Source organism: Dipodomys spectabilis, unplaced genomic scaffold (genome assembly GCF_019054845.1).
Source record: "Dipodomys spectabilis isolate Male_0828 unplaced genomic scaffold, ASM1905484v1 ptg000039l, whole genome shotgun sequence".
In the NCBI taxonomy this organism is placed as follows: Eukaryota; Metazoa; Chordata; class Mammalia; order Rodentia; family Heteromyidae; genus Dipodomys; species Dipodomys spectabilis.
Genome location: NW_024870716.1, coordinates 15,378,798 through 15,389,353, shown reverse-complemented (window position 1 = coordinate 15,389,353; position 10,556 = coordinate 15,378,798). Strand labels below are relative to the sequence as shown.

Below are 10,556 nucleotides of genomic sequence, written 5' to 3'. Positions count from 1 at the left end.
ACATTGATGCAAAACTTCAACAAAATATTGGCCAACCTACTTCAACAATTCATCCAAAAAATCATACACCATGATCAAACAGAATTCATTTCAGGGATGCAAAGCTGGTTCAATATACGCAAATCAATTAATATTATTCATCACATCAACAGGTGCAACAATAAGAACCACATGGTTATCTCAATAGATGCAGAAAACGCATTCGACAAGATCCAACACCCCTTTATGATGAAGGTTTTGGAAAAATTAGGAATCCATGGAACATTCCTCAATACAATAAAGGCTGTAGATGACAAACCTACAGCCAGCATTATACTTAATGGTGAAAAACTAAAGCCATTTCCTGTTAACTCAGGAACAAGATAAGGATGTCCACTCTCTCCACTTCTCTTCAATCTAGTATTAGAATGCCTAGCTACAGCAATAAGACAAGCTGCAGACATAAAGGGGATCCAAATAGGGAAAGAAGAAATAAAACTCTCCCTCTTTGCAGATGACATGATCTTGTATTTAAAGAATCCCATAGACTCTACTCCCAAATTACTCAAGCTGATTCAAAACTTTGGCAAAGTAGCAGGGTATAAAATTAACCCCACAAAATCAATGGCTTTTCTGTATGCCAACAATGAGAAAAGTGTGGCTGATATTAGGAAAGCAACTCCATTTGTAATAGCCCCACAAAAAATAAAATACCTAGGAATTAACTTAACCAAAGAAGTGAAGGACCTCTATGATGAAAACTTTAAAATCGTGAAAAGGAAATCAACACAGAATTTAAAAAATGGCAAAACCTCCCATGCTCCTGGATTGGAAAGATTAACATCGTGAAAATGGCAATACTTCTCAAGGCTATCTACAAATTCAATGCGATACCTATCAAAATTCCAAGCTCATTCTTCAAGGAAATAGAAGAGGCAATCCAAAAATTCATATGGAACAATAAAAGACCCCGAATAGCAAAAACGCTCCTCAACAGAAAGAACACTGCTGGAGGAATATCAATACCAAATTTCAAACTCTACTATAAAGCCATAGTAATCAAAACAGCTTGGTATTGGCATAAGAACAGACCTCAGGACCAATGGAATAGAATTGAAAACCCAGAAATGAACTTACAGACCTATAGCCATCTAATCTTCGATAAGGGAGCTAAAACAATAGAATGGAAGAAAGACAGCCTCTTCAGTAAATAGTGTTGGCAAAATTGGTTAACTACTTGTAGAAAACTCAAGCTAGATCCTTATATATCACCCTGCACCAGAATCAACTCCAAATGGATCAAAGACCTCGAAGTCAAAGCAGACACTCTGAAAACATTACAGGATGGAATAGGAGAAACCCTAGGTCTCCTTGGCTCAGGTCGAAATTTTCTGAATAGAGACCCGGAAACACAACAAATCAAAGAAAGGTTGGACAAATGGGATTGCATAAGGTTGCAGAGCTTCTGCAGGGCAAAGGACATAGCTAGCAAGATCAATAGAAAGCCCACAGATTGGGAGAAGATCTTTACTAGCCATACAACGGACAAGGGTCTCATATCTAAAATATACTTGGAACTCAAAAAATTAAATCCCCCAACAACAAATCCTCAAAGAAACAACTGCCCAATAAACAAGTGGGCGAAAGACTTAAAGAGAAACTTCTCTGAAGAAGAAAGAAGGATGGCCAATAGATACATGAAGAAATGCTCAACATCCCTAGCCATAAAAGAAATGCAAATCAAAACAACATTGAGATACCACCTCACTCCAGTTAGAATGGCAAAATTCAAGAACTCTAACAACAACAGATGCTGGAGGGGATGTGGACAGAAGGGAACCTTACTTCATTGTTGGTGGGAATGTAAACTTGTTCAGCCACTTTGGAAAGCAGTATGGAGGTTCCTCAAAAGACTCCACATAGAAATCCCCTATGACCCAGCAATCCCACTTTTGGGCATTTACCCAAATGTTTACAAACAAGACCACACTAAAGCTACCAGCACAACTATGTTTATTGCAGCATTATTTACCATAGCTAAGATCTGGAACCAACCCAGATGCCCCTCAGTAGATGAATGGATCAAGAAAATGTGGCATATATACACAATGGAATTCTATGCCTCCATCAGAAAGAATGACATTGCCCCATTTGTTAGGAAATGGAAAGACTTGGAAAAAATTATATTAAGTGAAGTAAGCCAGGCCCAAAGAAACATAGGCCCCATGGTTTCCCTTATTTGCAATATCTAGTATATGTATGAGTCAAGCGGAAAAGGTCAGATAAGGTGATGTTAGGAAAATGAACCCTTAGATATGTAATTTAATGTTTTTTTCTTTCATGCATGTGCATTTATAAGATTATTTCTTTGTTGCTTTGTATGTCCCTCCCCCACAGTATAAACACTGCTTTCACTATATTTGATGTCAGTATAACTTGTGGAGGAGATGGGGAAAAACAAGTCGCTTAAGGATACAGGTGGACCTCTTGCAACAATGAGAAGTACAAATTTTCATGTCCAAAACGAGCTTTACAATGTCGGTGTGGGGGGGGGGAGAAGGATTGGGACTGGGGGGGAGGGGGGATACTGGGAAGGGATGTGAAGGGTAAACAAAGGAGGAGGCTGCAATGCTTGGTAAGAAATGTACGCATTATCCTGCCCATGTAATTGTAACCCCTCTGTACAGTATGTTCACAAATAAAATAAAATAAATAAATAAAAATTAAAATTAAAAAAAAAAAGAAATCTGAATTTTTACATTCACCATCAGTGAGTTCCTGCCAGGAAAGTCTGTGCATGATGATACACAGCAGGACTACAACAGTTGCTCAGGAAAGCAACATTCATTTGAGAAATAGTTGGCAAGCTCTGACACTCCTGTTTCACTGTTACCAATGGGAAGTCTTAAACTTCTTCCTCCACTTAGTCTTCTTCAAATTCCCCCTGTTCATCAGCAGTGGCATCTTGGCACTGCTGGTACTCGTACACCAGGTCATCTATATTGCTCTCAGCCTCAGTGAACTCCATCTCATCCATCCCCTCGGCCATGTACCAGTGCAAGAATGCCTTGCGCTGGAGCATGGTTCTAAATTTTTGGGGAAACCGCTTGAAGGGTTCTTGGATGGCCGTGTTGTTGCCGATGAAGGTGGCCGACATCGTGAGGCCACGCGGGGGGATGTCACACACAGCTGTCTTCACATTGTTGGGAATCCAGTCTGCAAAGTAGCTGCTGTTCTTGTTCTGCATGTTGAGCATCTGCTCATCTACCTCCTTCATGGACATGCGGCCTCGGAAGATGGCAGCCGCTGTCACATAGCGGCCATGGTGGGGATCACAGGAGACCATCATGTTCTTGGCGTCAAACATCTGGTGGGTAAGCTCGGGCACTGAGAGAGCATGGTACTGCTGGCTAGCTCGGCTGGTCAGGGGTGCAAAGCCAGGCATGAAGAAGTGTAGGCGGGGGAAGGGCACCAAATTCGTGGCCAGCTTGCGCAGGTCTGCATTCAGCTGTCCGGGGAAGCGCAGGCAGGTGGTGACCCCCGCTCATGATGGCTGACACCAGGTGGTTCATGTCTCCATAGGTGGGTGTGGGCAGCTGCAGGGTGTGGGAGCAGATGTCGTACAGAGCCTCGTTGTCGATGCAGAAAGTCTCATTTGCATTTCCCACCAACTGATGGAGAGACAAGATCACATTGTAGGGTTCAATCACGGTGTCTGACACCTTGGGGGAGGGCATGACGCTGATGGTATTCATGATGCGGTCTGGGTACTCCTCTAGGATCTTGTTGAGAATCAGGGTGCCCATGCCTGACCCGGTGCCACCTCCCAGGGAATGGGCCAGCTGGAAACCCTGGAGACAGTCACACCTTTCTGACTCCCCCCGTACCACATCCAGCACGGATTCCACCATCTCGGCTCCCTCTGTGTAGTGGCCCTTGGCCCAGTTATTGCCTGACCCGCTCTGGCCTATGAGACACAAAGACACGATGAGACACACACTCCAAGAATAATGACTGTGCCTGTCCTATTGTGAAGACAATAGGACTCTTCTGAGCTAACCTTTGCTATTACTTTAGATACACTTTGGTGAAATAAGGAAATGTTTTCAATGTATCTGGGACCCTACAAATCATCCAGGTTCTAAAGAAAAGTAAAGACAATGTGGAGGAAAATACATTTTAACCCAAATCAAGTACTTCTAGAAATGAAGAACCGAGCCTGCCTCAATACTGGAAATGTAGTTAATTTCACAAGAGGCACAGGAGCACAGTGTGATCATAGGAAAGCTAAGCTGCAAGCACTTGTCTGCACCTTGCTCACACATAGCTGTGCTTTGATTTCTGGTGTCCTGAAGTGGTTCTCTGTTATTGCCAGGCCTTTGAAATGACCAGCAGCACTGAAACCTTGTTGGAGGCTTTCCCTGCTTGCTGTTCTTTTCCTTCAGAGGCTGTTTTGTCATGGAGGGCGTGCAGAGTGACACTGATCTGAACTGTCTGAGTGTCCAGGGGCATGACTCCCATGGACTGGAATAGGTAGGTTTGGTGAGGACAATATCTAGGTGGATAAAGGCTCAGCCCAGCACTGGAATGCCTGGATGTTAGGACCCATGGACCATGATGACATACCATATATGAAGTTGTCTGGCCTAAAGCTCTGGCCAAATCGTCCATATCTCACTGAATCTAAGGTGCCTGGCTCTAGGTCCACCATGATGGCCCGAGGAACATATTTGTTGCCTGTGGGAACAAGAGTTGACTTAGGCTTATACTTGACAAGGAACTTAGGGGGCAGAGCAAGTGATTCTAAGCGACTCTCAGCATTCATTACAAAAATTACAGCATTTGAGGGGCTAGAAAGGTGGCTCAGTGGTAGAGCACTTGCCTTGCATGCCTGAGTCCCTGGGTTCCATTCCTTAGCACCACATAAGCAAAAAGAAAAAAGCCGGAAGTGGTGCTGTGGCTCAAAGGGTAGAGTGCTAGCCTTGAGCTGAAGAGCTGAGGGACAGCGCCCAGGCCCAGAGTTCAGGCCCCATAACCAGAACCCCCCCACCAAAAAAAAAATTACAGCATTTGAGACATGGAAACAGAAAAGATATCTTGAGCATGAATCCCCATGTAAGAGGCTTCAGCAACTTTAAGGACATTGGCAGTTGTCTATTTCCATGAATATTCATTCCTTTGCTTTGGGCATGGTGGCTGAAATCTCAGCTACTCAGGAGGCAAAGATGAGCATCAGGCTTTGAGTCTAATGGGGCAAAAGAAAGGTGACAACACCTTTTTTTTTTTTTTTTGGTTCATCGTGGGGCTTGAACTCTGGGCCTGGGCACTGTCCCTCAGCTCCCCGCTCAAGGCTAGCACTCTATCACTTGAGCTACAGCCCCACTTTCAGTTTCCTGAGTGTTTTATTGGAGATAAGAGTCTCAGGGACTTTCCTGCCCAGGCTGGCTTTGAACTATGATCCTCAAATCTCAGCCTTCTGAGTAGCCAGCATTACAGGAATGAGTCACCAGTGCCTATCAGCAAGCATCTTTCTCTTTTTTTGTTAATTTTAATTTATTGTAAAGGTGCTGTATAGAGGAGTTACAGTTACATGAGTAAGGAAATGAGAACATTTCTTGTCAAAAATTGTTACCCCCTCCTTTGTTGTGCTCCCACTATCCCTTCCCTTCCCCAATTACCTTTCTCAAGAAATGAGCCAGGTGCCAGGCACCAGTGGCTCATGCCTGTAATCCTAGCTACTCTGGAGCCTGAGATCAGAGGATCACTGTTCAAAGCCAGCTGGGGCAGGAAAAGTCTGGGAGACTCTTATCTCCAATAAACTAACAGAAAACCAGAAATGGCACTGTGGCTCAAGAGGTAGAGCTGCTTGCCTTGAACTGAAGAGTTGAGGGACAGTGCCTAGGCCCAGAGTCCAAGCCACATGACCGACCCCCTCCCCACACCAAAAAAAAAAAAAGAGCCAGGTATGGCTAGTCACCAAGTAGATGTAGGGGAATTCAAGTGTAAGGCTTTCCTGGGGAAAATATATACAATAAATATTTCTTGTCTTATAATGCTTCAATAATGGTTATCAAATAGCACATATCCCTGTATTCAAATTCTCAGAGCAACCTTGGGCAATGACTTGCAATTTCCCATTTAACCTGATCTAGCCCAAGGGAAAGCAGTTAACATGATGTAAACACCAGTTTTAGAATACCCCCTTCCTAAACATTCACATGAAGAAAACTGGCCATCCTGCTGGATATACAGGATCTAATAAAGACACAACCTAAAATACTGTTCATAGGAGTGACACAATCCAACCCAAACACTCTCAACCAAGGAATCAGATGATTAAAATCAGATGATTACTTAAACAATATTAACACAAAATACCAAGGTGAGGACATCCCAAAATGTAGATCTATAAAACTCAAATAAATTAAATGGCTTTGTACTTTTGTTTGTACTTGTTCATTGGTTTAATACACAGGAAAGCCAATTATCCACGATTCTGTTTGTAGACAATAATGTAGAATGGAAACTCAATATAAAATTAAATGAACTTTACATTGGCAGTTACAAAAACTGAAAATCTACTCTGTAGACTTCAATTAGGCTATTTATGATAGAAAAGACAATATGATTCATTTAAAAGCAATGTTTACAAATTAGTATTGGTTTTTTCTACATCACAAGAATGTTTTCTTACTTTAAAAACCTTAAAAAGAATTTATTGTTGGCCAAGTATTCATATTCAAAATGCTCGAGACCAGAAATGTTATAGATTTCAGGGTGAGACACTTTATTTATGCTTTGTGATTTGGACTATTCTCATATATATTAGTGACTGAACATCCCTCTTTAAAATTTTTTAAATTTTCTTTTTCAAAATATTGTTTTAGAAATTTAATCTGTATTTTAAAGAGGCAATGTAACTGGGCTCTGGTTGCTTAAGGGTGTAATTCTAGCTACTCAAAAATCTGAGATGAGACCTTAGCATCGCAGATTGAAGTCAGCTGGGGCAGGAAAGTCTGGGAGACTCATCTCCAAGAAACTACCCAAAACAAAAGAAGCTCATAGTCAGTGCCCAGGCCTTGAGCTTAGAAGGATGATCAGAACACAACCAAATGGCATTGGATTATATTATATTTTATCAATTGTTTTAGAATGCATATTTAGGCAGTCTCATTTTTAATTATGTGAAACGCGCTCACACCTTTAATCCTAGCTACCCAGAAGGCTGAGATCAGAGAATCACGGTTCAAAGCCAGCCAGGGCACAAAAAGCCGGCCAGACTCATATCTCCAATAAAACACCAGCAAACTGAAAGTGGTAGAGCTGCTTGCCTTGAGCTAAAGAGTTGAGCGACAGTGCATAGGCCCAGAGTTCAAGCTCCATGACCAGAAAAAAAAATCCAGATGTGGTTAGTCAGCAAGTAGAGCTAGGGGGAACTCAGGTATAAGGCTTTCCTGGGTATACAAGAGTATACTCAAAAATTAAAACAAAGTATCTGGTGGAGTGGCTCAGTTGGATACAGCACTTGACTTACAAGATCAAGGTCCCCTAGGGGCTGGGAAGGTGGCTCAGTGGTAGAGCGCTTGCCTTGCAAGCCTGAGGCCCTGGGTTCGATTCCTCAGCACCACATAAGCAAAAAGAAAAAAGCCAGAAGTGGCGCTGTGGTTCAAGTGGTAGAGTGCTAGCCTTGAGCTGAAGAGCTGAGGGACAGTGCCCAGGCCCAGAGTTCAGGCCCCACGACCGGACCCAAAAAAAGAAAAAAAGATCAAGGTCCCAAATTAAAACTACAATACTACCATAAGAAAGGCAGGAACTCCTTCCTTGTCAGTAGTATTCCCCGGGGAACTATTTTGCCATGGTATGGGAAGCCAGATGGGAGACACTCACCAGCTGCCTCATTGTAATACACCTCGATTCTCTGCAGCTGTAAATGGCTATCTCCATAGTAGTTGCCAGTGCAGTCAATATTGTGCTCAACGCTTACCATTTCCCAAAACTGAGATGGAAACAGAAGTGTATTATGAAGTAGAATGATAACTGTCCAAACAATGCATTTTAAAGTAACTATAAGAAACCTATGTCCTGTTGACACAAATATATTTGTAAAAAATAATTACATTTTCTAAATTAAAAAAAACACAGAAATTGGTGGTATTTTAGTTTTGTTAATCTCTTTGCTATCTGGCTGAACAGAAGACATCTGGGTTCTCCTAGAGTATTCCATCTTATACGGTACCATATTCTGTTTGTATTCTATGACGAGTAGCTGGCCTTACATGGACATGAAATTGCCAAAGCAGTAACTTGAAGACTCAGCTAGAAGGGTCTCCAGAACTCCAAGTGTCCTCAGAGCATACATGACAACCACTGATTTAGAAAACACCCAACTTAAGGGAGATGAGATGGGGCATGAAAACTCAGAGAAATTTTCATTAAGGTAGAAGAACTGTTCTCAATTATCTGACACTCATCAGTTGACACAAAGGGAATCCTCTGTATCTTTCAGCTCAAAGACACTGCAGTCCTTGCATTCAAACCAGACCAAAAGTGCATTAGTCTATTCCCAGGAAACTAAATACAAAGACTTGAGGCTCAGGTAAGACTAAGACATGCAAGGGATTTGAAACCACCCCAGCCTTGCTTAAAAACCACACCCACCAGGGCCACACAAATTAGGGAAATTGGAGAAGCTATCTGGGGGACTTCATTTGCAGCCCCACCTATCTCAGCCTAGCCATGACCACCACCACCTCCACACTCCAACCCTGTCCTCCTTCTCCTTCCCCTAAATTTGAGACTCAGATCCATGGCCAGTGCCATGCTCACCTTTGTGCCAATCTGGTTGCCACACTGGCCCGCCTGTGTGTACACAATCTCTCTCATGGTGCAGGGCTGTGGAGCAGTTGGATGTGTGTCTTCAGCAGTGGTGCCCACAGGTAGAGCTGGGAAGCAGGAATCTGACACAGTGAACTCAGATCCCCATTTATACCTCTGGTTGTTACAGGGGCAGAGGAGGTGGGGCGGACTTAATTATAGGTGGAGCCAGCAGGTGCTCCAACTCAGTCTCCCCATTGCTGGGTAATCAGAGGACCCTACCAGTTCCCACCTACCCTGGCATCCAGCTGCCAGCTGCAAGTCCATTAGCACAGTTGCCACTCTATTTGGATCCTCTGGTCATCCTACCATCCAACTCCCACTCTGACTCACAAGAGAGGCTGAACCCTGGGATCCAGGAAACAAGAGGAGGAACTTCCTCTGCACAAGGTCCTTGTGTGCCAGAAGCCAAGAACAAGCCTGCCTTCCTTCCATTTTTGATTGGAGGGCCTAGACCTGAAGGGGCATTTTCAGCTGTGATCCCAAGAACAAGCATAAACTGTTGGATTCCATGATTGATCCACTTTCCATTATGGGAAGAGTCAGGGGCTTAGGGTCTAGCCTTCATACTCAGGTTTTCTTTTTCTTTCCTCTTAAAAGTAGCTTGCTTTATTACTTGGGCCATAGGACTACTACAGTCTACTTTTTGTTTCATTTGGCTTCTGCTCCTAGTGTGAGAACTCAGGTCCTGGTCATAGTGTCTCTTTTTTTTTTTTTTTTGGTCGGAGTTGGGGCAGGTTAGTGACTTAGGGCTTGAAATGAAGGCCTGGTGACTCTTTCTGAGGTTTTTATTATTATTGAGATTAGATGATTACCTAAATTTCTCTTATTTCACAGAATTGTGGAATAGTGATATTTAGTTGAAGTCACAAACATATTTTAACCTTCACAAGGCAAATTACCATTATCATGGACTATAAAGTTTGTGAATTCTATAAGCTTTGACAATACAATTTATTTCTTCCACAACAGGTGATATTTACATTTCTCTACTTTTGCTTAGTGTAGGATTTCCCGTCTTTCATTCTCATTCTGCCCCTCTCTTTCTGAGGTTTTATTGATTTACTTATTTAATTGAAAGGTAGAAGGCTCTACTACTTGAACCACAGCTCAATTTCTGCCTTTTTTTAAGTGTTTAATATGACACAAGAGTCCCATGGGTAGTCAAGGGCAGTACAGTGAGGCTTGAAATCTGAGGATCACTATTCAAAGTCAGCATGGGCAGGAAAGTCTATGAGACTTACCTCCAATCAACCACTAATAGGCAGAAGATAGTAGAGCTTTAGCCATGAGCAAAACACTTCAAGTTTAAGTCCCTCGACTGAACAAACTGAAGCAAGTTTCATGGACTTTCCTGCCCATGATGGCTTTGAACCATGATCTTCAGACTTCAGTGACTTTAGCACTCAGGATTATAAGTGTGAGTCAACATTTACAAATCTTTAATTACCTTTTCTTTCACCTTTTCAGGTATTTATTATTTCTTTTTTTGACAATTGTTCTTAGGGGCTAGCTTTCATGCTTAGTTTTTTCTTTCCTCCTGAAACTACCATGCTTTACAAATTTGAACACAGGTAAACTACAGGCTGTTTCTCTTTTTTGTAGCTCTTCTTCTAGGGCTCAAACTTAGGTAATGGTGACTGAGGTTCTTTTTTTATTTTTTTCAAATTGAGTGCTGGTTGTTAGTTCTTGAAATTAAGGCC

The 10,556-nt window shown here is 42.4% G+C and overlaps 1 pseudogene; it reads right to left on the bottom strand.

Annotated features, from left to right (window-relative positions):
* Positions 1-2,884: 2,884 nt before the first annotated feature.
* On the bottom strand, positions 2,885-8,862 carry LOC122106243 (annotated as a pseudogene).
* Positions 8,863-10,556: the final 1,694 nt, after the last annotated feature.